Below are 25,972 nucleotides of genomic sequence, written 5' to 3' on the forward strand. Positions count from 1 at the left end.
AAGATCTTTGTGGTGCTTAAAATCTATTGATGACCGTAATGGGAGAATAGTCAGGTCCAATGGGGGGGATGGAGTGGGGAAAACTTGCTGCTTGTGCACCATCTGTTCTGAGGAAAAATACAAGCACAAAAATGTGTTTCCCAGTCTCCTGGATGTATGGAGAACCCTGCTTACATATGGTGCCAGTGAGCCGAGGCAGTACAGTATCAGTGCTGCAAAGTGTCTTGTGTAACTTTAGCCACAACAATGAATTCTCGTGCAAGATTGAGGGAACCGCCTGTCCCCCAGCAGAGATTTCTGCTCATCACTGAAATTCCTTTTGAGTGCATTAGCCTTGTGCTTGTAGCTGCCATAGCTTTGGGTTCTCGTAGTGATGCGTTGCCATCATTTGTCTGTATTGAGAAATTAATAGAAAGTAAAACTCTTATCTAGAGAAGTTGAAGTTGCCAGCAGTGAACTTGGCATTCTGTAGTGAAAGCTGAACTTGGGGCGGGGAAAGCTGCTTATGAAAGATGCACAATTCCATTTTTGATCTCTTAATTTCCAGATATGTTTTGCTAACATCTACTGCTAGCATTTGGGAAGGAAATAAAATTCCGATGGATTGCCCAAGTGTCACGAGGAGGAGGTTTGCTAGTCACTAGGTGGCAATGTTGATTCACGTTTAAATGAAAATTTTTTTCTTACTGTTTTTGCAAAAGCTGAGTTGTATTCAAAACATACATATGTCGGCACCACGGAACAAAATTTAGGCTTGAAGAACATGAACGCTTCAATGTGCAAAATGAATTGAACTCTTTTTTTTCTTAAAATGTGTAATGCAGCACAGTAACTGGGGTAAGAGGGGTCAGTGCTGAAACGTTCCTTTCCTTCTGGTTTGCTGTTTCATTTCCTTCCTAGTGTACTGCATGTACCCCCCTCCCTGGGGTTACAGCATTCCAGTGGGCTGGATTTCTGGTTTCCTGGACAGCTTGTGTTGATTCATTAGCTGAAAATCTGCTGAGTAGCTTTGTGCTCTTCTTAGAAGTCTTGAATGACTTTGGGATTTGAAGTTGAGAGTGAGGAATTCAGATAGCAGGATGTGGTGTTGTCTCACAGCATCAGCTGCAGTGGTTCTTCATATTCCTGCTATCTTGTCTTTCTCCAGAATGAAGAATTCCAGTTAATGCTCTTGCTTGCAGGAAACTGTTGCCCTTAGGGAGGAAAGGGCTAATCTAGGGAACTCTACGGTGGTTGGAGAGGATGCGCTGGCTTTGCTAGAAGTGCCTCTGGCAGACTCGGCAGTGGTGATGACTGATCCTGGAAGGAGTCCCTCTCGGGTTGGAAGGACTGCACTTACACAGCTGAACCTAAAACAAGGGGAAGTGTGGAAAGCGAAAGGTCAAAATGTGCCTCTCCTGAAACCTCAAGGCTTGTCAAGAGTGGGGAGAGGAGGACCAGATGGTGGACCTGTTGTATTTCTGTGTTCCACCACCTGGATCCTTGTCTTGCTTTGAGAGTTCATCTTGATACTCTTAGGCTTTCCTTTAAATCTTGCAGAGAGGTTCATTTGTATTTGGGCCAGCTATGGATGTATTGTAAACTAAGTGATGGGAACTAGCTAGAAGCCTTCATTTTGGCTGTATATACGTGTGCTGAGCTCAGTAAGAGCTCTAGACATACCCAGGTCACTGTTTATGCACCTCACCTGTAGTTCCAGTCATTTGCACCTTGCAGGAACCAAAATGTGGCTAATTGTAACCTGAGCAACAGGCAGAGCTGCCAGTCGCCTTCTGTGACTGAACAGCTGCACGGAGAGCATGCAGATGAGCCTGCACCATCTGCCAGGGCCACTGTGGCTCCAGCTGTGTGGCGTGAAGTTTGGCTCCTAGTTAGGTGGCCAGGGCTTGAATCTTAATATCACAGACTGCAGGGTGGTGGAGAAGCTTAATTAACCAGGGAAAAGTGTTGCCCAAGCCACCCTACGGATGTGCTCTCGTGTGTGTGTGCACTCTGAGCTGGTGCTGGGGGAGAGGCAGCTTTCTCTCAGACCTGGCTGAGTTTTGAGGTTTTGCTCTCTAACAGGTTGCTGACTACATGTGGAGCCAGCTTGCTGGTGACAGGAGGGTTTGCCAGCATGCTTGGTCAACCTCCATCTTATTCTGCAGAGGGATCCCTGCACGGAAGCAGCACTCAAATTTCTCGTCTCTTAATGATGTGTTTCTCCTCCCAGTGCTCTGACAGCAAACCAAAGCTGGCAATTCTGGTAAAACTAGGAAAGGCACGTGTTGCTTGTTGACTTGTGCAGCACTGGGAGTGAGCGTGCACTTTGTCATGTTGAGGGAAGTGCTGTTTGCCACCAGAAAAGGAAGTCTGTCCTTTCTGCTCAGCCTCCCTCCTCCCCAGACCCTGTATTGTTGGTGAAGACAAGGCTTTTGTTCCTGGGCTGCTTGCTGCTATCCCTGGTGCCGTGTTGCGGGTGAAGGAGATAGTTTCCCCTCTTTGCAGTCTCAGCACAAAGCACTGCAGGGCTTTCAGCCAGCGAAGAGATGGGGAGGTGAAAGCAGCTGTTGCCATGGAAATAAGGCATGCACGGAGCAGCACTGTCCCTCCGTGCCGGAGAGCTCAAAGCCCTCGACGCTCATTTCATAGCCAGGCCACATTGCAGGGACTTGCGTTTTCCAAGACTTTTCTTTAAAACCCCTTTGCATAGCAGAGGGGTTTTGTTACTTTATTGCACCGAGTCGGTGTCTGCTTCGGTGCTGGCTGGATGTGAAGAGGTGATGGCGTATGGCTGCATGATGCTAAATTGCATTGCCCTCAGACCGGGCAGTTGTCACTCTTGTTCCTGGCTCATTAGTGCATCCTGTTAATGGGCTGGGACTGGGTTTGCCTGCTGGGCATCTGAACTGCCACACTGGAAGAGTGAGCACTGGTGTACCTGTGTCAGATGGATAAAACCCCCGTTCTTTTACTTTTTAGTCTTCAGGTTAGGCGCTCTGGCCGCAGCAATCCTTCCATGTACTTTTAATTTGCAGGACTAAGACTTGGTATTTTAGGGGACTTCTTTTTAAGCTGCTGGAATGTCTCAGGATTGATTTCAGGGTGCTGGCTAGAAACAGGTACACCCAGCTGCTTCTAACCTTCACCTTAACCTGCTTTTAAGCTTGGACAGAGCTCACCCTAGCAAGCTGTGTCTGAACATGGCTTCTCTTAGCAGGGTGCCAGCACTGCGTCCACAACCAGTGTTAATAAGCCGAAGTCACGTTGTACAGTTTGCAGTAACTTGGACATGAGTGGCTTTGAAAGAAATTGTTGCGTGATTAACGAGACTTAAAGCTACAGAAGGAGCTAAGGGGCATGCTGCAGTGCCTGTGATCTGTGTACCTGGTGCCCCATTGGGCATTCAGAGGCGGGTAACGAAGCAGCCCCAGCCACCTATGATCCAGTTACAACCGTTTTATAGGGTGCAAGGGGAAACGTTTGTGTAACCAAGTACCCAGCAGCAGGGGATGTGTTCAGGATGACATAGCCTTGCAGGGATGTCATCCAACACATACCACAGGGCCCATTACTTCTGTGCTAGAGGCTGGCCCATTGCTGCCTGGAGCCGCCCTGCCTGATTCCAGATGCGCTGTGGTTTTAGGCTTAAACTATATCAAGATTTGTCACTAGCAGGGTGCATGTGCAACTTGGGGGGGGGGGGGGCGGGGGGAATAAAATTGTTCTCATTGGAGAAATTGAGCTTGTCCAAAATGCCTCAGAATAGGATGTGCGTATGGAGAATTACTTAATTCTCCTTGTTTTGCAACATGTTTTCCCAGCTGTTGAAGTCTGCTGTCTCATCTAGCTTCCTGACAGCAGCGCAAACATTTTGCAGGTCCCGTGACCCTGTCTCATTCTCTGTTTGGCCGTTCTTGTTGCTGTTCTCTGTATGCTTTTCCTTGAGCCTGTTCATTTGGATTTGATTGTGGGACTAAGCTCTAAGTAACAGCTTTAGTGGAGAGCAGAGCTGAAGGTGGCACTCCCCTGTGGCAGACCCCTGTCACTTTCTGGTGGCAATGACCTCGAGGCCCAATTCCTGCATTTGACTTCCCATCCTCCTATGTCTGTGTGCATGCAGTTTAGCAAAATTTGTTGGGATGAGGAATGAAGGGAAATGCTATGTGGAGGACCTGGCTATGTGTCTTACGGGGGGGGGGGGGGGGGGGAATGGAACACCCATGCCTACTTTGATCCAGAGGCCTGTCTCCCACTTGTCCAGGCCAGCAGAATGGTCTAAGCCCTCTTTTCGTGGCTCTGCCATCTTCCTCCTCAGCACTGCATCCCCAAAACCTCCTGCTCTGGAGCTGTCAGCTTTCTACTCCAGCTCAGTGCCTTCACTGCACCCTTTTTAAATGAGCGGTGCGCATGGGAACACGCTCCGCTTTATTACTGCCAAAACCACAACAAATGGCAAGTTTCCGTCTGTCATCTCGGCTCTGAGGCCCTCCACGGCTGGGCAGGCGATTTTCATTTTTCTTCCATAAAAGGACATTGAAACTCTTCTGCAGCGGCGGTGCTGTGTGCCGCAGGCAGGGCGAGCGGTGATGCTATCGACAGCAGCGCCGGCGGTGCTGCAGCAGGAGTGCCAGCGATTTCCCTATCTGTTCTCGAAGGGATGGGCACAAGGGAGGGACCAAGGCCGAAGGTGGGGTTGAGGTGATTGTAGGCGGCAGATAACCTCAGTAGATCTTACGGCTGAGTCCTAAAAAAAAAGATAGATAACAGGAGAGTGCTCCTGGTACAGCAAAGCCTTGAAAGTGCAGTCCTGTGTAGGAAGAGTACGCGTGTGCTAAACCACGTGGGCTGTCCCGCTGAGGTGTGCAGGGTCAAGGTTGTACAGGGAGTGCTGAGAGTCGGGAGATTTTCTCATCCCCAGCTTTATGCTGGGCAAGCTACTTCTCATTTGTGGGGGCTGCAAGGGGAACAAGGCAGAGCCACGTGCCAGGGGCTCTCCTTGCTTCCCTGGAAGGTGGATGGTGCATGCCCACAGCTTGCTCCCTGGCTGAGAGGGAGCACCTGGGAAAGCCGGGGACCAGGAGTGAGTTGCTGTCCCTGCAGGTACTCCCGTAGTTTGCTTTTTGGGGTATCCTTGGTCTGGGCTGGGAGCAGATCTGAGACTTGAGCGGTGCCAGCAGTTGCTTGCTCCTGAAGGCCCCTTTCCATGACGATCAGCCCAACATCACGCCTTGCCTTGTCTACATAGCTGCCACCCTTCCTTGGGACACGTAGGGAGGGGGTGTAGGAGCTCTGCAAATACCTCACCTGGAAAGAGGGTAGGAGTGGGCTGGGTTAATTGCTATGCTGGGGTGGAGAGACTCCATTAGTGGGAGCTCAGGTGCTGCTGCTTTTACAAGGTCAAGTCTATTTATGCAGTGGTATGTGGAAATGCTTCACTTGATAAATGAGTCTGACAGAGGAGGAGGGGGTGAAGCCCAGCCTGGAAATGGACCTGAGGAAAGAGGTCAGTTTAAATGGGGTATCTGTCTCTTAGAGAATTAAAAAAAAAAAAAAAAGCAAGTTGCTGAAAGCAAGAACTCAAACTAGTCCCTTTAAAAATAGACTGTGTAAGTCAGTGCAATTTCAAGCAATAAAGCTTACTCCTGTGCTTGCTTTCTGCCTTATATAGCAATATCCATTCAGTGAAAAGGCAATTCTCCTGCTGTTTACTGACCGGTGAATACCTCTTTGTCAGGTCGGTAAGAGGTAGCAATGCTCTCTTTCCTTCGTAGCTTTGTCCTTTGCCGAGGAAAGGTCTAGAGGTAATAAGCTGAACACAACTTCATGTGGAGACGGAAAGTTCAGTCTCAGCAGTCTTGTCTCGCCTTCTCTCCCTGGGCGCAGCCTGCAACCATTTAGGTGAAGGAGCCACTGAGAGCAGCTACGAGCCTGTGGTGGTCAGTGCAGGTGTGTGATGCCAGTGGCTTTGGAGATAAGCTGATGGGTTCCATGAGGGGTTGGAGAAGAGCACCCCTGGGCACGTGGTGCTGAGGTGTGGAAGGTCCTCAGCTGCCTTGAATGTGGCAAGTTACTGGAGTGGTCCTGTAGCCAAACTGCTGGGGCTGGAAGGACCCTGCAGGCTGCAGTTGTGCTGAGGGTGGAGCAGGGGCTGAGATGAGCTGTCAGCTTTGCCTTTTCCTCCTAGGTCCCCTGGAAGGAGAAGGGGAGGAGAGGTCGTCTTCCATTTCAGCTGGGAACAAGAGAGGGAGTAATGTAACGTGATCACCTTAACATCAGGGAGAAACCCCTAAATCTCTGTATGGACCAGAGTGCTCAGATCACGGTTTAAAATACAAATAAAACAAGTAACTTGGCCTCTGTCACCCGGCTGTCCTCACAACAGCCCTGGTGTGCTCCTGCCACGGGTACAGGTACGCTCCCCGGCAGCAGGGGCGAGTTTCAGGTTAAAAACTTTGCCCAGTGCTACTTGTATTTGCAGAGTATCGGAGCAGGGTTATCATTTTGCTGCTGCAGTGGAAATGGAGGCTGGAGAGGCTGGAAAAAGGTTGTTCCCAAGGCAAATAAAAAACATTGTTCTGACCTTACTCAAGAAGCTACATCTTCCCTCTCTTTCCTCCCCCTCACATTCCTGTCGTAGTAATCACTGATCTCTAACCTCAGCTTCATCTGCCACAGCTAACCACTTAAAAAATGCACTTAAAAACCCCCGACCCTCTGCGTGCACCTCTTCTCGCTGTACCTGAGCGCTCCCAGGGCAGAGCTGTCTTTGGAGGGGGGTGAGTCAGCGCTGGAGGCTTGCAATAGCATTGTGTCAGGGCAGCTGGTGACTGTCTCCGCTGAGATGGCCTAACCTGGCATGTGCAGTGCGAGGAGGTGCTTTGCTTCTCCTTTCTGTTTGCACATAAACAGATTTCGGCAGATGACACAGTCGTCAGACTTCCTGAGCTAACACAAGGCTGTTGCAGACGATGGCCGTTTTGAAGGCTGTCAGTAGAGTTTGTTTCCTAATTTGGTCACAGCGTGCTCAGGGCTGGCCTGCTTTCCTTTTTTCTGGGTGTGTGGTGTTTTTTTTTTCTTTTTAAAAACACTCATCCTTTTATATCGTCCTGGAGGGGAAGCTGTATCGGAGAACCTCCAGCTCCTCTCGCTTCCTCTCCACAGAGGAAGTGATACTTGAAAGGTCTCTTTGAAAAAGCGATGCAGTTCTGAAGCTAATCTTTCCAGTGGTGGGTTTTTTTGGTGTGTTTTTTTTTTTTTCTTCCTCCTTTGCCACTCTTGTGAGCTCACCTCAATGGGCCTACTGGCTTTTTATCCCTTCTAGGTGGCCATCTGAGCCCTTCCGTGCTGGAGGAGGATATTGGAATAGTTCTTTTAAGTGACAGTGAGCTGTGCTGTAGTTAAATAACACTGATAAGCTGATGTTGTGGAATCTGTGTTGCAGGAGGGAGAGACGTGTGTGATTCCAGCTAATGGAAAGAGCACGCGTTTTGTTTTGGTTCGTACATCATCACTAACAAGAGGCCTGCCACCAATGTAGGAAGCTGTAAATGCCAAACAGTGGGAGAATTGTGTGGCTGGTCAGCTCTGCTAACAGGCCTTTAGAAGTTAACTCGCGTGTCTTACAAATCCTCAAGAGAACTAGAGACCACCAATCCCTTTAGCAGATGCCTGCTTTTTGGTGTTGGACCAGAGTCCATCCCAAACCAGCTGCCTTCCTGGCATGCAGGGGATAGCTCAGCCTTTCCCCTGCTGGTGTGAGTTTTCATTCAGCCCTACGAACAGGTGAGGAATCAACACCAAGCCTGTTGTCTCCTTTATTACTTTTATTTCTATGCTGGGCTTAGCAAGGAAAGAAAGAAACAAAAAAGTTTCCAGGTGATGCCCTTGAGGATGCAGTTGCAGCAGCTTTATCCAGTGTGGTCAGGAGGTTCATGTGCCCTACGTGGTGGTGGAGCTGTTGCTGTTGAGGGAGCTGCTGGTGGTGCTGGAGAAGACTCCTTGGCCTTGGAAGCATAGGGAGGTGCTGGGCCATCTACTCCAATCCAGTACTATTTTAGGTTCGGAATACATGTCGTAAACAGCTTCAGCAGTGCCCGAGGTTAAGGTGCAGCAGGAGCATCTGGTTCCTGGTGGTGACGGTTTGGCTGTAGGTGGGCAGGGACAGGCTGGGCACTGCAGAATTTCCTCTGGAGGGAGGAAACTTGGGTGCGAGTCGTGTGCTGGATGCCAGGTCACCGTTGACCTCTGAAACATGACTAACGGAGACATGGGAACACGAAGTGGTGAGGCAGCAAGTTTAGAAAGGGAAAGGGAAGGTGAAACAGAAGTTTTCTTCTTATTTAGGAAAAATCACTTCTATGTGTCATTCTTATTTGCATATTATCTTCTAATTAGCCATGACTGACTCACCCACTACTTCCACCTGAAAGGAACGGTATGTTTTGAAGTATATGGTTTATAATCTCAGTAGGCCAGCATTTCTACTCCTACTCCTCCTCCTTCCCCTTCCAGTGCCCCCCAAAATGCATTCTTATTGCTTTTAACCTTCAAACCTCTTTTCTTCTGCTCTTTCTCTGTTACTACTCTTGCATTATTAATGGGACTGTAGCAATTCAGCCAGAACACTGACATTACTAATTACTACTTGTAGCAGAGGAATGAGGGGCAAGATAGAAACTGGGTCAGGAAATGTTGTCATCGTAAAACGATAGCACTAGAACTGGGGAGCAAAACTCTTTGTATGAGCAGGTTTGCGTTGGAAATGGCCTCCTCACCCAGTAGCATACCTGTGCACATTCGCCACGTGCATCCTCCTCGCTTAATCGCTGTGTGCGGATGGGAGGACCATCTCACACACAAAAAGGTTAACGGACCTGTAATTTCCAGGAGCAGAGGAACAGAGTGTGATATGTTACGTTCTGGCTGGTAGCGCTTCAAGCATCACAAAATTTTGTGTGCTTTTCCTTGCTGGTGCTGTAGTAGGAAGCCCCTTCCCTTGTTGGTGTCTAAGGCTGAGGAGGCATAAGTGGCTGCGTTTATTTTTGCATTCAGCGAGAGCCTGTCACACTCGATGCCTTCAGATTGTCCTTGGTAGTACCAAGGGCATCCTATAGCAGCAAACAGCTCTCTGTGCTCTGTGTAAGAGAATACGTCTGCTATGAAACCAGAACAAGAACGTTATTTGGAGATGCAGTAATTAACCTGTGAATACTGGGTGCTGTAAGCATAAGGAATTGCCTGCTTCTGGTTAATGGAGCTGTGCCTCATCACTCGCTCGGGCAGAGCACCCGCCTGGGAATCTGGCATCCCTCGGAGGCCTTGCGTGAACACTTGTGCTGGCACGTTAACTTGCTCCTTGAGAGAGGGGCAAGTGTGAGAAGTGTCACTTACTGTAAAATGAATCAACTCTTATGATAAGCAGCAGAGAAAGTAATCTCTTTAAATGCATGCTGTCTTCTTTGAAATAGTAAAACCACCTAAAATACATAGATCAGCAATAAAACACAAATACAAAATTGATCGGCGTGTGCTGGGAAAAGACTGAAGTCCATCTCCTGAGGAGATGCTTAAAAGAAAGACAAACTGAAGTCTGATCTCTCCCAGAGGTATAAATTTGCCTGCTAGTCATGAGGGGATGAGAGCACGTCGGGGTGATATGGCTGGCTCAAGGTGGCAGATGCCTTAGAAGTCTCCTGGAGACGGGGGAAGGGCCTGTGTGTTTCTTCCCTTTCTGTGTTGCTGGTCCCAGTATGTGTGACCACCTGTGCGTGCATCAGTTGGGTGACACTGCTTTTGGATGAATATGGGGGAGCAGCAAAGCAATTTGTGCTCGGTCCCTGCTAGGCGGTCGTGCATCCAGAGGCACTAGTAGCGTGCTTCATTGATATTCTCGACAAAGCCGGGAGGCCAGCGCATGAGCAGCGTGACTCCCTCGCAAGTCAGGTGGTAACTCGCACAAAGCGAGCTGGATATTTAGGCTGGGCAGACTTGACAATATCCCCTTTCAAAGATTATCCTTTAAACTGTCCTCGTCACACAGTGCCTTTGGCGCCTGCCTGAGCCTTTTGTAAGGATGAACAGTATTTCAAAGAGAGACTGGCTACTCTAATCTCTTCTCCGCGAGCTAAAAAAAAAAATCTGTCCTGCTGTATCTAGCCAACTTTATTTCTCTAACTGATCAAAAGTGTAGGGCTCTTAAATCCTGGCTCGTGTTTTATCCATGGTGTTGGTGGGGCCGCCTGTTATCTTGAAGTGAGCCCAAAGCAGAGCTTTGCTGGTGTGGTTTAGGGCGTTTGAGGGAGAGCGGGCGGTCTTGTGAAGCGGGACCTGATGATAGGCAATAATTTCTGCCACATATTTAATAAAGCCATGGTGGAGGTAGAAAGGTCTGGAGTTTATGACCTCAGTATTCTTTTTCTTTTTAAAAGGCAAGTACTGATTTGCCATTAAAACCGCGCATTGTCGGTAAGGCAAATACTTTCTCTGTCCAAAATTTTCATGTGCACGTATTTAATTAAAAGGCGACAGGGTTAATGAAGCTTTGAGTGCATAAGGCCTCATTCCCTGAATTTAATTTTCTGTAATTGCACCAGAGATTGAAATTCCCAGCTGTGGTTATCCCCTAACATGTGAATTAAGGAACTGAAAAGGGACAATTTGAATTGTCTCATTCAGTGCCAGCTTCTTCCTCTTCTACTGATTTGGGGTTTTTTATCTCTTTAGTTGAAAGACAATTAGATAAAAACGCTTTCTTAAAGTCGCTGTCTTAGCTTTGCAGTGGAATTGGCAAAGCTGTGGGCTGCCGACACCTTGGATACCAGGAGTGAGGTGCAAAAAAAAAAGGGAGCGTTACGGTTTTTGTTCTTCTCCCACCCCAATACCCATCATCACAGTCAGGCTCAGTGGGGTTAAGTTAACTGACTTGCATGCCACAGCCCAAATCAAACCAGCCTTCATTAGCATGCAGGTTTGGGGGGCGGGGGACAAAGTAAAAAACAGGTGTTTTGAGCGTGGATTTCCTGCTTGTTTGCAGGGGCATTTGAATAGTGGTTTTAGTGCCTAAGACATCTGTGAGAATCAAGGTCGTCTTGTGGTCCTCTCCTGTTAACGGTTGTGCAATTCGTAATCCAAGCTTTGCAAAGCTCTGTAGAAGGGCAAAAATCTAAAATGCAGCAAATCCATGTATCAGCAAAACAGTGATGGAAACAGCTGATCACGTTCCTGACTTCATTACGATAAAAACAACCGCTGCTGGATGCCCCGCATGTGTTACACTCTATCTCTGTTTGTGGCAGATGCTGTCAGATATCCCAAGGCCACTGTATGTTTTTATGTGTCCTTACGGGCTTGTTAGCAATTACAGCCTGGACTAGATGGTTAATAGAAAAGAAAGCTTCCAGCAGCAACAGAAGACATCACGGGTTAATTTAGTGCATATCTAACATTGGGACAGTAGGAGCAACAAGTGGTTTAGTGTTTTGCCTTTTGGAGGTCTTAGCTGTCAGAAATCCTTGGGAAAATATGGAGGAGCATCCCCTTGATCTGGTGGAGCCTTGCTATATCTGTCTGGCTTGTGGTATAGATACCTGTTCACATAGGGGATGCTTATGTATTTCGAAGCTGTCGGGCTTTCTCAGTAAGATGCTGGCAGCTGCCAGTAAGCTGTGCTGGGTAAGGTGGTGCCTGGGGTGCGTTCAGGGGGCTGGGGGGTGTTAGTTTGGATGAAGTGTGCTTTGCTTTCAGGAGGGTATCTGGTCTTTTCCCATTGCTGTAGGAAAACCCGTCCTGCAGGTACCCCTGCCCTGGCCGTGGGGCCGGAGGGGTGCAAAGGTGGGCTGGGCACCCAGCACCCCAGTGATGTGCGTTTGGAGAGGTGGCACAGAGAGAGGTGCCTCTAACCTGCATTAATGAGCTGTATCCAGATGAATCTGTAAAACCATTGGGGTTAAAAAAAAAAAATCATGAGTTTCTGTCATGCTTTAATCCTTCATTATTTCCAATCAGCCTGCTCATCTTCAGCTGGAGTCAGCACAGATACCTCCCTCAAGCTTGCACTTCTAGCCTGAAGGAAACCACCTTCTTTGCTACCGTGTAACACCTCTCCTGCGCCTTGATGGTTTAAGCAACCTCTGCCCTGTCGAATAAATAATGGCCAGGTCGCCATGCTGGGGGCCAGGAGGTCCAGGGCCTGGCCCATGTGTGGCTGCTCCTCCCACTGTGGGCTCGGGGAGCAGAGGTGATGCTTAAGTGGTCTCCATACTGCTACCAGTGTAAACAGAGCAGATGTCTCCCTGAGTCGGGGGAGCATTAATGGAATGCGTCGGCCCCGTCTGATGTAAAGCATTGCTGCGAGTTTTGGGGATGAGGTCAGTGGTACTGAAAGCTGATGGGAGTTTAATGCCGAGTCTGTCTCTCTGAGCTGAGGGGTCAACCGAGAAAGCCACGGCTAATGGAAACACGAGTACACTTGTCATAAATCAGTGCCAAAATACCGAACAGGCAGAGCTGCTGCTGGATCCCGCAGCCAGCGATGTTTCTGTAACCACCCGTTAGCTGTTCGGTGGCTGCTTTTCTCGCCGGGTGCTCTTAGTCTTTGACTCTAGAAGGGACAAACAGAGGCAGAAAACAGAGGGTTGCAGGAAAGCTTTACTCCTGTGCGCTGGGAAAGCCCTGCCTGCTTCACCACCATCCCCATCGCGTTTGTGGGGTCCCGCAGTTACTGCATCCCACTGATTTGGGGAATGGCAGGAGGCCAGCTGGAATCTTGTTTCAAACAAGTTGTCCTCCTGGTAAAAGGAGATGGATCATATTCCTGCAGCGAGGTTGCTAGGAAGTTCTGAGGCATCTAGGAAAGCATCAAGAAGCAGGAGGCAAAGCAGGCTTGGTGCTGCTTAAAGATTGTATGTGGGTTTTTTTGGAAAAAAAAAAAAAAAAAAAAAAAAAAAACAAAAAACAACCAAATCTTGTAAAAAGTAAAGAACAGCATTTTTCTAGACAATGAAAAGTTACTCTCCAAACCAACCGTTTCCTGTAAAGCTGGACATTGTAACATACCATTTGCCAGCAAGATAAGGTGGTTGTATTTGTGCAGTGATTTATCCTCTGTGAAGCTAATCTGAAAAAATGCTGTATTGCTCTATTTATTTTTCAAAAGAAGCTTCTTTGACCTCATTTTTTGTGTTGGGTGCATGCATGCCTTTAAGCTAAATCTTCAAGCCGGGTTGAAATTGGAGGCTGTCTTCAGGGTTGCTGCTTAAAACACTGTATCTGTGGACTGTTAGTGGCAGAGATGCCATTCAGAAGCAGGGAGGTGAGCATCCCTCCCCAAGGCTTTTTCTGTATTGAAAAGCTTTGCCACAATATCCAGCCTCATGCATACCAACAAAGCCAGTCTGCAGCTAGAAGGGGTTTGGGATTTTTTTCCTTTCTGGGCCCTCCTTAAAGGGCAAAGGTTAAAACAAAACAGATGCTCTTGGATGATGTCTCTGCTCTGCTAAGAGGTAGTTGCTCTAAGATGCCTTGGCTCCTGGCACGTGAAGCTAGGATGCTGCCTCCTATTTGCAAGCAGATGTCAGGCTTAAAAAAACATTCGGAAAGAGCCAGATGATCCCCCTGAGTGGGGCAAGAGAGGAGTATCGGTAGTGTTATTGCATTACCTCGGTCCTAAAGTTTGTGTATGCAATTACCCATGTAAGTAAAACCTGAAAGCACCTCCCTATGACATCTTCTCCCCAAAGAAGGGAAAGGATTGCAGCTGTCTGATGGCCTGCGAAGAGAGGGATGGCTTTTTCAGGTAGCTGGAAGCCGTGCCAGTTTGGGTGTTTGCTGGTAGCCTACTACTATATTTAGTTTCTCTTGACCTCCCAGAATGAACGCATTGAATTTTTCTAGATATGGAGATAGGCACGCCACCAACCAGCTCTTAACAACAGCTCGCCGGCTTCTGGGCTTTATAGTTGTTGTTTTCAGCCTTGGTCTTCGCCATTCCCATGTTTGGGGTAGAGGATAGTTAGATGAGTTATGTGAACAAGAGTTGGTTTTGTAGCTGTTCTGTCGGCAGGTGAAAGCTGGGGTATTTTTTGATAAAAGCTTCTTTTTGGAGTATTTTGTTATCCTGTGGCTTTAGTCCTTTGTGCTGGATTTCAGGTGTGCGGAGTGGAGGAGCGCTTTGCAGGAGTCGTTAGGTAACTTCCAGTTTGTACCACAAACAGGCATGGAGATACTTTCAGACGCAAATTTCTTTTACTGTAAGAGGTCCCTGTCTTGAATAATTCTGAACTACCCATGTAATTAAATGAAGCATTTCTCTCTTACTGGAACTTTATTCTGGTTGCAGCTGTTCTATAAGCTATAGATTTCTAGATTTGTGTCAGAAAACCATGACTTCAGACCACTGGGATTTTTGTGGGTGGGTGAAAGTGATAACAGATTAATGAGTTTTACTGAGCGTCTCCATCTGCCAGATTAAGCCATGTTCTGCATAGGAGACAACACAGCTGTTTTGAGCTGGTCCTCTAAAAGCAAAGCACTCTTTACCTAGTCAAAGCTGACGCCTGATCTAAAAAACACACATGGCTCTTTTAGAAGGCAGTGCCTTATTGATAACTGTATTTACTTTCCTTTTCCTGACCCAAGTGCTGTATTAAACTCAAAGCATGCAGATGAGGAAAGCGATGGTCATACGGAGAGATGCAGGTGATCCCCTGCGGATCAGGTAGAAGCCCTGGGTACTCACCAAAGATGTGGATCAGGTTCCTTGTCTGAAATTTGAACTGTGATGTGTTGCTGGGACACTTGCAATTGCCTTCCCTATGCTTTACCTCTGTAAGCGGATAAATTAAAACGTGTAGTATAAAACCAATTATCTCAGTCCCTACGTAGGCGACACGTACCTGAGGAAGATGGCTGGCAAGCGATAGCTGTGCACAGCCAGATGTGTAGAAGCATACACGCTTTCTCACATTGCAGTTGGCTCAAATCTCTGTCGCTGCAAAGGGCAGCCTTAAAGTCCAGCTGCAAGCAGAGCCTGGGTGAGGAATGAGATGACCTGATCAGGCAAAAGCCACTGTGCATTAGCTGTAAGCTTTTCTGCTCCCTCCTGTGAGCTCTGGAAGTTAAATGGGAATGAAGTAGCTGCTGAGTAAGAGGCATGTTATCCTTTGCCTGCATCCGTTTGCATGTGGCAAGTTGCCATGGCTAAGACACCAATCAGTTATTGTTAATTTTGAAATTTAGGATTATTCCTCAGGTTTTTTTGTTAACAAAAATGCATATCTTGTCATCTCCAGTGCCCAGAAGGTATCTGCCAAAGCAAGTGTTGATGTTAATGTGTGTGCTGCATGTGTGCCGACACATACGCACTCCCCTACCATTCCTATACACCCTTTCTCTAATTTTTTCGTTGCCTGTGAGACTGGATGAGCAGCCCCGACCCTAAGGAACCCGAAGGCGCTGGGAAGTTGGAGGGTGTGGGGGAAGGGCTGGCCTGGCTGATTTAGCTACGTAAAGCCAAAAGGTATTTACTCAACATATTGGGTGGACTGTTCTTGTATGTACTGAGTTGTGCAACTGCACAGCTGTACCAAAACAGACTGAGGTCCTCTGACTTGTCTCCCACATGGACTCATTACAACTAGTTGTCAGGAAGATGCAAAATTCCCGTGATCTGTTTGCATGCGTTACTCCAGATTGTTTTCTGCTCAGAGTGCCTTTCTGTGTGGAGTATCAGTTGGCTGCCTTTCTGCATTCTATGGGCTTGGTGACAGATGCTATTCTAAAAATTTGGAGTGGATAGTTCCTCCAGGTACCTCACATCATCACGGGGAGGTGAAAGCAGGCAATGCGATTACCAGGAAAGCTGCTGTAGTCCTTGGACTTGTATGCCAGGGCATGTAGAGTCAGAGGATCATAGTTTCTTTATATTATGGCATTAGTGACACAAAGTGGTTTGTTCCGATTCTTGATCAAGAATGATGGGAAGTTTAGAAAAAGTTTTAAAATATTCTCTGCGGTCTAGAAATCATGCCTTATGGTAAGATGTTAAAGCTAAATCCATAAGGAGAAATGTTTAATTCACTTGATGAGTCTGTAAATGTACACCTTCAGAGATGTATGCAACATCTTAAATGTAACAAGTAATGATGAGATGGTATTAAGAGTCTAAACGGTAAAGCTTGTTGAAAACCTGTGCTTCAAGTCAGCTTGGAGCTTTTGGATCAAGTTGGATATCTTGTTTAAGAAGGAGGAAGGGGCGATTTTTAGACTTAAGGGAATTTTTGATAGAGGGAATAGATGCTTTTAATAGGACTCCCTACTTTATTGGTCACTTTTTGGCTTCATTCTGGCTTGAAGCCTATTGCTTTCACATCATTACAAGCTGTAGCCCCACCATTTCAAGCTGTGATTCAGCTAGATTGTCCAGGCTAAGCCAGGCTGGGTGTGAACAGACAGCTGGCTGACAGCCAAGGAGCCGAAGAACTGCAAGAAGTGGTAGCCTGGATTCAGTAGGTAATGTTCTCCTAGGGGTTGTGTAGTGTGTTAATTAGCACTACCAGGGGAGAGACAACCTTGGAACACATGTGATTCAAAGGCCAAGGTACAAACTCAAGGAAAAAAAAAAAATGAGAGAGCTTTTAGATGTAGTGCCACCGGTGGTGCAGAAAGTCGGTGGCCCAGGGAGCGCAGCACGCAGGAGCAGCACGGCTGCCCTGTCCACAAAGTGCTTCCCACCTGCCCTCCACCTTCCTATGCTGGAAACACAGCTCTAGGTGGACTTCTAGTGGCACCACCCAGTGTCGCGCTAATTATGCTGGTGGAGAAAACTAGCACCATCTTGATACTGAGGAGTAAGAGATCTGTATGAAAAGGGTTGTAGGTGTGATACATGGAGTAATAATTTGTGTCAATTAGATGATTGGTACAGAAGAATGGAAAACCAGAGTAGACTAAGCAGGGGGGCAGAGTGACAGACGGGAAGCAGGTGCAGGAAACGGTTGCTTGCATTAGGAGTAGCCATGTGGATATGGTATTGTGAAATATTTAGCTGAGCTTTGCTGTATTGAATGAATCACCTTGTATGGTAAAAGAAAGAAGTCAGCTCTTCGGGGTGAGAAGGAGGACAAGTGAGGAAGACCTCTAACTTCATCCCCGACGACCACCAAAGGGACCCTCAACGTTAAGCACGCAGGCACAAGGAAAGGTACGCCTATGTCAAGAACTAATCTGAATAGCCACGCCGTTTCCAGGTACAGCAATGAATATTTATTAGCACAAGCGTAAAAGGGAACGTGTTGGTGGAGCGCAGACTCCCCGCGCACCCAGCGCTGTTTACTTGCCTTTTATCATTCATAATAAATATTGCTAAATTCAGATTGAGTTGTATCCTCATTTATAAGATAGGTAATCCTTGATTTTGGGCAGGGTGGTTTATTAAATGACTCTTGTTCCAGGCTGGGGGTAGTTGGTTCTGTATGTGTATTCTGAGAGAAGGGTTATGCTATGAAGCAGGGTTCCTCGATTTCTCCTGCCAGCCCCATGGACGTGGCTGTGGGCAAGCGGGAAGGTCCTGCCTTGGGTTCTTCTCTGTGCGTTTCTGTTTGTGACACCACTTGGTGTTGAATACGGATGTTTATGCATATACTTAGAAAAGGCTGGTCTGGGACTAAACTCCGCTTTGCAGCGCTCCACCTCCCGCTTCATATTTTAAGACTTTATTCTCTCATAGTAATTTCCCAAGTGGATTAGCGCAGGTCACAGAGGCATCCACATCAGTAAAATACAGCAAGATGTTACTGTCATCTCCTGAAACACTCCAGCACTCCACCCCATTGCTTATCAACCCGCACTCCAGTAATCCTAATAGCTATGTCATAGCAAGATTAGCAGAAAATCCAGGCAAATATTTATGGTTCCCTTCGAGGGTCATGTTAATTCGAGACTGTGAAGTGGGGTAGGTGCTTTATGAGGAGAACTTGGAAAACTTGCTCGTGGGGGCCGAGAAAGAATTCTGCCAGGCTGGGGAGGCTGCTGCGGTGATGTTAGTGAGGATGCAGGGGCTGGGCAGCTGTGTGCCCAGATGTGTGGCATCCCCCAGGTGGGGATGGGGAGAGGAGCCAACTGCAGCTTGAAAAGGGGGGACAAGGACCAGTGTCTTAGCTGCCCTCAGTGCTCTAGCAGCATCGTACAGCAACTCTGTAACGAGAGAAAGAACAAGAAATGCAAAGACAAAGCAGAGGAGGAGCAGCTTGAGGCTGGAAGAAAGAAGCAGAAGAGCTATACAGCAAAGTGGTAAATGCCTGGGGAGGCAGTATCGGTGGGGAGATGATAGTTTTAATCGTGGTGAAGGCTTATTCCTTTCTGTCTGTGGAGCTGTGCAGGTTTCTGGAGTTTGGGGAGTGACACAAGAGGACTAAAGAGGTACAGCTTCCTCCCCGAGGGTACGTCTAGTTCCGAGATGATCAGCTGCCAAAGTCCAGTCTAGCTAATGGTGAGGATACTTCCCTAGTTTTAAAATCTCTTGTGCTTATAAAAAGGTCTAAACTAAGATCTTTGTAGCAGCATGTCAACGCTGACCAGAACCGTGCGCTTCAGGGGCAGCTGTGGAGGAAAACCGAGGGAGGAGCGTGGTGGATGCTGCAGCTCAGCTGAAGTCGGGCAGAGCCTGGTCTCGGAAGGGGATTGTTGGAAGAAGCAAAGGATGCTCTTCCTGGCTGGAGCTCTGAACTGTAGGAGAGATCTGTAATGTTGTTAGTGTGCTGTAGTCAAAGAATGCTGTGTGCCTGGCAAGGCTGTGGTAATTGCTAATGCTTATAAATATTGCCCCCTCTGTCCCAGAGCAGGGAGAAAAAGCAGGATTTCTTGTAGTTGGTGTGGGTTTGGGGAGTGGTTTTCTGAATGGGCTGCAGAGCTGTGGCACCAGAGGGAGCAAGGGAGCCTGAAATAGTTGCTTTCAACAAAAACCAGCAGCAAATAATCACAGCCTTTGCAAGAGGTAAATTAAAACCATCTCCAGCCTGGGAAACATGCACAGCTCAGCATCTTTTCTCCATAAATATTTCCCTGCTGTTGAATCTTTGTAACCCCTTCGGAGCCCAGCAGCTGTGCTTTTCCCTGCTAACAGCAAGCTGCCTCCTCCCTGCATGCTCCCTGCGTGTCTGCTGGGCAGAGATTTTGACCTGTTGATAACTGAGCTTTATCAGACCTTGCTGGCCTGTGGATGTCAAGAAAGGATTGGTGTGAAACCAGTCTGGCCTTCTGGCGTGGCACTGGGCTCCCTGTGGGGAGTGGTGGTTAGTACTGGAGCAGTAGATTTAGCAATTTTCTTAGCAGCTCTCATGCATTTCTAGTGCTAAAGCAATACGTAGGCTTCGGAAGAGGTTGGTCTCGCTGTCTTCTGTCACCCTTTTTAAACATGGGGGTTGCCCAGTCTTTGCATGCTCATCGGGAGCAGCGAAGGAGCTGGAAGCGTGGGTTTTCAACACTTGCGTTATCAAACCTCAGGCCCAGCCAAACAATGATCTTTCCCACCCTATCTCAATGGCATTGCATCCTTGTCTACACAGAGATATTACGAGGCGTATGTGGGATTTTGCTCCGAGGAACCTGAGAGCAAGCTGCCGTAAGAGGGCTCCAGAGCCCTGTTCTTGAGTACGCTCCTTTGTGGAGCGATCTTCCCTTTTTTCTTTACCAGTATGTCCAAGCTGCCTTGGCAAAACCCTCTTACACTTGCTCTAAATATATTTTTTCTTGTATTGCTCAGACTCATTACGAACCTGGTCTCTTCATTCCAGCTTGTATAGTTGTACGTACTACAAAAATGCCGCGTACTAACAAAGCTTTTCTTTGTCTGAATAGAGAAATTTGACTTAGTTGCAACAGGAGAAGGGGAAAGAGTTTTACTGTACCCCCATCGTGGGAGCTGTGTCAGTACAGCTGCAGGGAGAGGAGGTCTGAGACCACTTGGAGAGGTGCCGTTCATCTGTATGCAGCGTGCTGCGTGCCCGTCTGGTAACGAACACAATGAGACTGGGGACAGGGTTTGGGGCAGGGGAGGGAGCTGTGTTGCCATGACAATACAAATTGCAAGAGATTACTCTTCAGATAAAAGCATCGCATTTTTCAAAGGCGGGGCAGGGGGAAAGGAAGTATAAAATAAGAGCAGTTGTAATATGGTGTGAATTCTAGCTTCAAGTAGGTGCAGCTTGCTAGAAAAACATGGGGCTGTAGGTGCTGATTCTGGAAATGTTCTTCCCCTTGGGGTGTTGAGGGAACATTAAGAAGATCAGGCAGGAGCCAGACATCCTATGAGTAAGCGTCCAGCAAGTTTTCCATGCAAATATTTGGACATGCAGTAATGAGTTCCAGTAATAGCTGACTGCTGACTCGCACTATGGGAGATACTGGGAGAGCTGGGACGGTGCGCTGATAGCATGCTTACCAGCGAAGGTGCAGCTGCTGGTCAGGTACAGTCAGGCGCAGTGCAGATGGCTAACTATTTGTATTTCTGTTGTGCCTAGAGCAGATTCTTCTGTGTTACCTCTCTCTGGGGCAAAGTAAATGTTCCCTGGAAGCCAGAAGCAGTAAGGATGTATTTACAGGAAAAAATAGTGACGTCCAATAGACCTAGTCCTGCTCTAGGGGCTTTTTAGGAATCTCCTTGTTGATCCTGTTCAGGTGGAACATTTCTAATCCTGTGGTGAATTTGCATTAGAGACTAGTTTTGTTTTCAAGTATGGCCAGCGTAAAATCTGCTTCTACTTTTATCTGGCACCTAGCTGCTGTGTGCTTGTGCCTTTTCGACATAGATTCCAAAGGCCCCAGTTAAACAGGCTTTTTTTAAACTGTCATTCTTCCAAAACTGTTCACAAGGAGAAACTGAACTTAGGCAGTTGCCTGTAATTCAAGATGTGTGATGATTGCACTGGTGTCGCAGCCTGTTGTGTCTTGTTGAGCACAAATAGAAATTCCAAGGAAGGATGGGATAATGAGAAGCAATCCAGTGATTCTTGTGACTGTATAAAAATAACAGGACTTTTTCAGGATGAGTTATTTTTAGCTGTCTCATGTCAAAAAAGGTTTGTGGGATTTTGCATCAAAAAAAAAAAAAACCTCAGTAAAACAAGGTATTGTGCTTGCTTTTTTTTTTTTTTTTTTTTCTGACTGTGATGAGTGCTGAGGGTCTTGCTTCATAAAATAAATTGGCACTAGAAGTTGTTGGGATAGTTAATAGTCCACTGCCTGGCTTGCAAGCAGACATCCACATCGGGTTTAGCAGAACCGGCCAAACGCTTAGTGGGTTGTGAAGATCTGATTTAAGAAGAATATGGTTCGAACAATACACCCGAAGAAACCTTGCAGCCTAAAGCTGTGTGATGTCTATTTGATCTCTGTTTAATATTGGTGGTTTATTTTGTCTTGAGGAAGGTGACTTTTTTTTCCTGTTTGCCTGTCTGGTAATGAGGCTGAGATGGGGTGTTTTTCAGGCTTGGTCTGAAAAGCTGTTCTTTCAAGGTAGAGGTTCCAGATTGGCAACCAAAACCAAAAAGTGATGTTTTTGTGGGTTTTCTGTTACAGTGTATCCTCTTTGCGCTCCTGGCAAGTCAAACAGTAGTGTTTATATATTAAAAGAAGGGGGAGAGGGTTGAGGGTCTCAACAGCTGCGCACTCTGGCTGCCTAGACAACATCTAAGCTGCCACACCGAACCACGAGGGTACTCGGTTGTAGTGTGTGTGTGACCAAAGGTAAAGCTTATGCACCTGAACAAGGCTAAACCAAACTCAAGATAAATACTGGAAGTGGTCTTGGGTGCTCAAGTGGTGGGACTTTTGCTGGAGAGCAACTGGAGATGTTTGGGAGATGCCCAGAGTGAAGCAGCTTGTCCTAAGGTCTGGTGTGGGATAGAGCAGTATTTCCTTCAGTATAAAGGAGAAGGACATAGATCCTTCGGTGTTGTCTGGCTCCCTTCTTGCTGGAAGTCTTCTGGTTTGAGGGGCTGGTACTGGGGAAGGGGCATGCACCAGTCATGCATGTGGGAACCACAGCAGGGAAGAAACTTGGATGCATTTGTGAGTGCAAAGTGGTAATTCTTTTACTTTCTCTAAAATGTCTTTTAACATAAAGCTCAGACTATGTAGTTTCCTCAGTAATAGCAACCTCCTCCCAAAAACCTACAGGAGATGATATCTTGGGATCTTAATGTGCCCAACAAGCATTACACTGACTTTTCTCCCCAGTTGCCATTGTGCAGACATATCTCCCTTAATAAGACTTGACAAAATGAAGCTGGGGTTCATTTTTACTTCTGGAGTCATAATCAGCTTTGTGGTTTCCACCCAATAACTGCTGCATTGTTTTATGTGTTTCTGAAAGTGAAACTAGCGCCCAACAAAAAATGAAATTGTTCTGGCAGCTTTTGTTGTTGATGCAGCTGAAGTGCGAGGTGTAAAGCACGGATGGCAACCAGCAAGCAATTGCCGGTGGAGGGTCACTTGGCCTTCATCTTTGTGTAAGTATGTGTTTAAGGGTGTAAAGGGAAGAGAGTACTTCTCCATTTAATAAAAAAATGCATAAAAGCAAAATTACTGTTCCTGAATAAAATCCCTTCTGACTGCTCTTATTTTTGGATTGAACTTGTCTGCATTTTAAGCTCAGGAATTTGGATTATCTGATGGAAGAAACGTAGGGGTTTGTTAAGCAAACATAAACATGCAATGACTAAAAGGCCAAACGCATTCCTGATTTAAATTAAATTCTCAGCTTGCTAAGCATCGTTTTCCTGCAGATATGTAAGTCGGGTTGCGTGGAAAGGAGCACATTGGGTCACCTGGTATAACAGCGCATCGTGCATCTGCGGTGCCTGCACAGCGGCTTCCCGGACCACACGTGGGAGCCCAGGGCAGAGCTCCCGGAACACTGCCCGACTCTTGCCGGTTTGCTTCTGCCTTTTTTTTTTTTTTTTTTTTTTTTTGTTTCCCCTCTCCTTTTGTCTGCTTTTAAAATGAGACATCTGTTCTTCTCCACTGTCTGCTGTCGTTGCCCATGTGCATCCCTCTCGGAAGTGGGAGAAAAACCCTTTAATCCTGACAGGGGAGATGGCAGTGGCCTTTGGTGTTTCCGGAGTTTTAAGGAAGTCGCTGAAGTTCCTCCTTGTTGACTCCACTCTGCAGAAATGTGACAGATGGGTCTTTGCCTTTTATGGCCAATAATGCTGGTTTCCCTTTGCAATAAAATCCTGGGTCAGAAGTGGAAGCGAGAAGTCAGGCGGGGGGAAGGGGCTGGTCTTACGCACTCTGAATGGGTGGGGAGGTGATTTGCGACATGGTAAATTCTAGGCTAAAATAAACCAAGTTACAACATCTACCTGGAGGTGCTGGTTTTGTTTGCTTGAGGGGTGCCTTAGGTTCTCAGTCCTGTTGCTTAAGACAGCAACTAGGAATTGTGGCTCTCCTTCATTTCACAGGGAGAAGTTTATCTGCTCCAAACCCAAGATGGTTTTCAGATAGTCTGAGTCCAGGTGACTCTGAACCTAGATAAGCGAAGGACAATACCCACTCCTTTTGGTTATCACCTTCAGTCTTTTACACCAAGCAAGATCTGTTGGCCTCTTGGGGATGTCTCAGTATAGTTTTCTTTCTGAACCCTAAAGAGCCGTTTTCTGCAGCAGCTGATATGGTCTTTGTGCCTGATGCTTGGCACTGGCTCTCTTGTTAGCCGAGAGCAGGTAACGTCCCTCTGGGTGGTAGTTTTTGATGGTGTTAGTAAGCCAAAAGCCAGCTTTGTCAGCCAATAACATCTTTTACAAATCATCCATGGCTGCAAATGGTTCAATGAATTTGAACCTTAAAAGTATTTTTCTAATAAATAGAATCTCCTTTTTCTTGCTGCAAAGTGCTTCATATCCTGTTTCACGACATTAATGCAAATGGGTCATTTGGCAATCGGTTGAACGGCTCAGTTTTTGAGTGGTACAGCTTGTGTTTCTGCCCTGCAAAATCTGTTGGCTGATGCTTTAGTTTCGGTTCATATTCAGCACTTGAGCTCTGAAACTGGGGGGAGTGGGGGGGGGAGTGGGGAGTTACTGGTTAGGGATGTTGTGGTGTTCCCGGGACTGTCCACGAGCCTCCTTTGCTTCCAGGAGCTGCTGACCTAAACAAAATGGTTCATTTACAGGCTCCCCGGCTCTTCCCTCGGGCAGGCAGCCGAAAGACCGTTCTTACCCTGGTCTGACTGGTTGTTATTTCCCTACCTGCACCTTTGAACAAACAAATCGGACCTTCGAAGTGAGAGCAGTGGACATGGCCTTATGCATCCATCTCAATATGTTACAGATCTCGTGTTTAATTCCAGCCACCCCTCACCAGATCACTGCTTCCATTGTGGGTGTGCGGCTGGGGCTTCCCTTTTGGAGAAAGGTGTTTTGAAGATCTCCATTCCTTGGTGGTTGACTGTAGGAAGGGCAGCGGGGTTTGCTGACATGGAAAGCCTCTTCCCCAGGGTTGCTAACTGGTGAGTAGGAGCTAAACGCTTCCCCACTTGTTGGGGAAGCGTTTTGGAAGTAGATTTCAGTAGCATCCGCATATTCTTCAACTCTGTTTTAACAATGATGTGTTTGTGATCGCACTTTTGTTTTTTCCTTCCTCTCCTTGTCTTTACAATAGAAGTACCAAGAAAATGAGAATAGGATTTATGAGCTGCTCGGGGGCTGGGGAAATGGCCGAAAGCAGGCCTGTTTCTAAATACCTTCCTTGTGCTGCCAAAATTGTTGATTTAATCTTTCGGTATCCCACACTCTGCATTTTTGTCCGTGGTTCATACCCCTCTGAGGGTATCGTGCTTAATCCTTTCGGAGGAACTGCACATACAGCATAACTTAATAATCCACCCTTTTGATAAGGTAACCCCCAAAGCACCACTCTTGATCATTACCTACGTTTGGCCATACCAAAGCGCTCCATCCTTGCAGTTCTTTTATATTTTTTTTTCTTGCCATATGGGTGTAGGAAGAGGGAGATGGTCTGCGTGCGGTACAGGTGACTGGTGGACCCCCCCCATCTTGCAACAGCAGCCACTTTCCTCGGTGGCCTGAGGTGGTAGGATGGCTTTCCTTCTCCTGAACCAGCCAGGATTCTCCCCTCAAAACTGAGTTGACGTCAGCGATCCACTGTGAAATATTCCGGTTTGTTTTGTCATTGTGCTTGGGTGGTGGCAGAAATGACTGTTGCTACTTGGGAATGACTGCTGGGGCTCAGACGGATCCCTGGGGATGAGGTGGCTTGGACATTTTTTTGGCTTTTATAGAAAACGGGCTTGTAACATCTCTGGTTTGTAGACAAGTCACGCCATGCAAATCGTTGAACGGTGTGCTTACTTAGGTGCTCTAGTGAAGCAGGGGGAAAAGAGGGGAACCGGTATTTGAGATCAGTGTTTGTAACAAAGGGAACTGCTTGCCTTGGGATTGCACAACGCAGAGGGTTGCAGCGTGCACTTCCCATCTGGCAGCGATGGGCTGTCTTCTGTGCGATGCTGGGACCTCGAACACATGTTCGAGACATTTTCTGTCTCTTTTTTTCCCTGCTTCTTGCCCAGCCTCACACGATTGTGAGGAAGCGAGCCTGTCTTGCTGGATTACCAGCTTTTGGTTCAGAGCTGGTGCAGGTGGAGAGGCTGCCCTTGGAATTACTAACTCAGTTTAGCTTCCAAGTCTGCAGGTCTGAGGTGGTTTTCTCCTTACTCCAAAACATTTCCAAGCCCCACATTTTTCTATGACTTTAAAAAAAAATCAATGGAAAGGGAATATACGATTGAAATGAAAATTAAATTACAGATTAAACAACTCTTCTAATTAGAAGACAAATGTGTCCTGAGCTACCCTCGTTTGGCAGGATATTGCAGCACCACTGCTATTAACCTGCCCGTCCTGCCTCAGGAGTTAAGGTGGGTGATTGGCTTTGGTCAAGATTAGACTGGTCTGAGGGTAAGCAGGCACTTTGGGTG

At 47.1% G+C, this 25,972-nt stretch overlaps 1 protein-coding gene across 4 annotated transcripts in view; it reads left to right on the forward strand.

Annotated features, from left to right (window-relative positions):
* RNF216 (ring finger protein 216) overlaps positions 1-25,972 on the forward strand; it is an 81,350-nt gene that overhangs the window by 31,131 nt on the left and 24,247 nt on the right. The gene's annotated exons all lie outside the window — the stretch shown is intronic.

Source organism: Falco punctatus (assembly GCF_963210335.1).
Source record: "Falco punctatus genome assembly, chromosome: 4".
Taxonomy (NCBI): Eukaryota; Metazoa; Chordata; class Aves; order Falconiformes; family Falconidae; genus Falco; species Falco punctatus.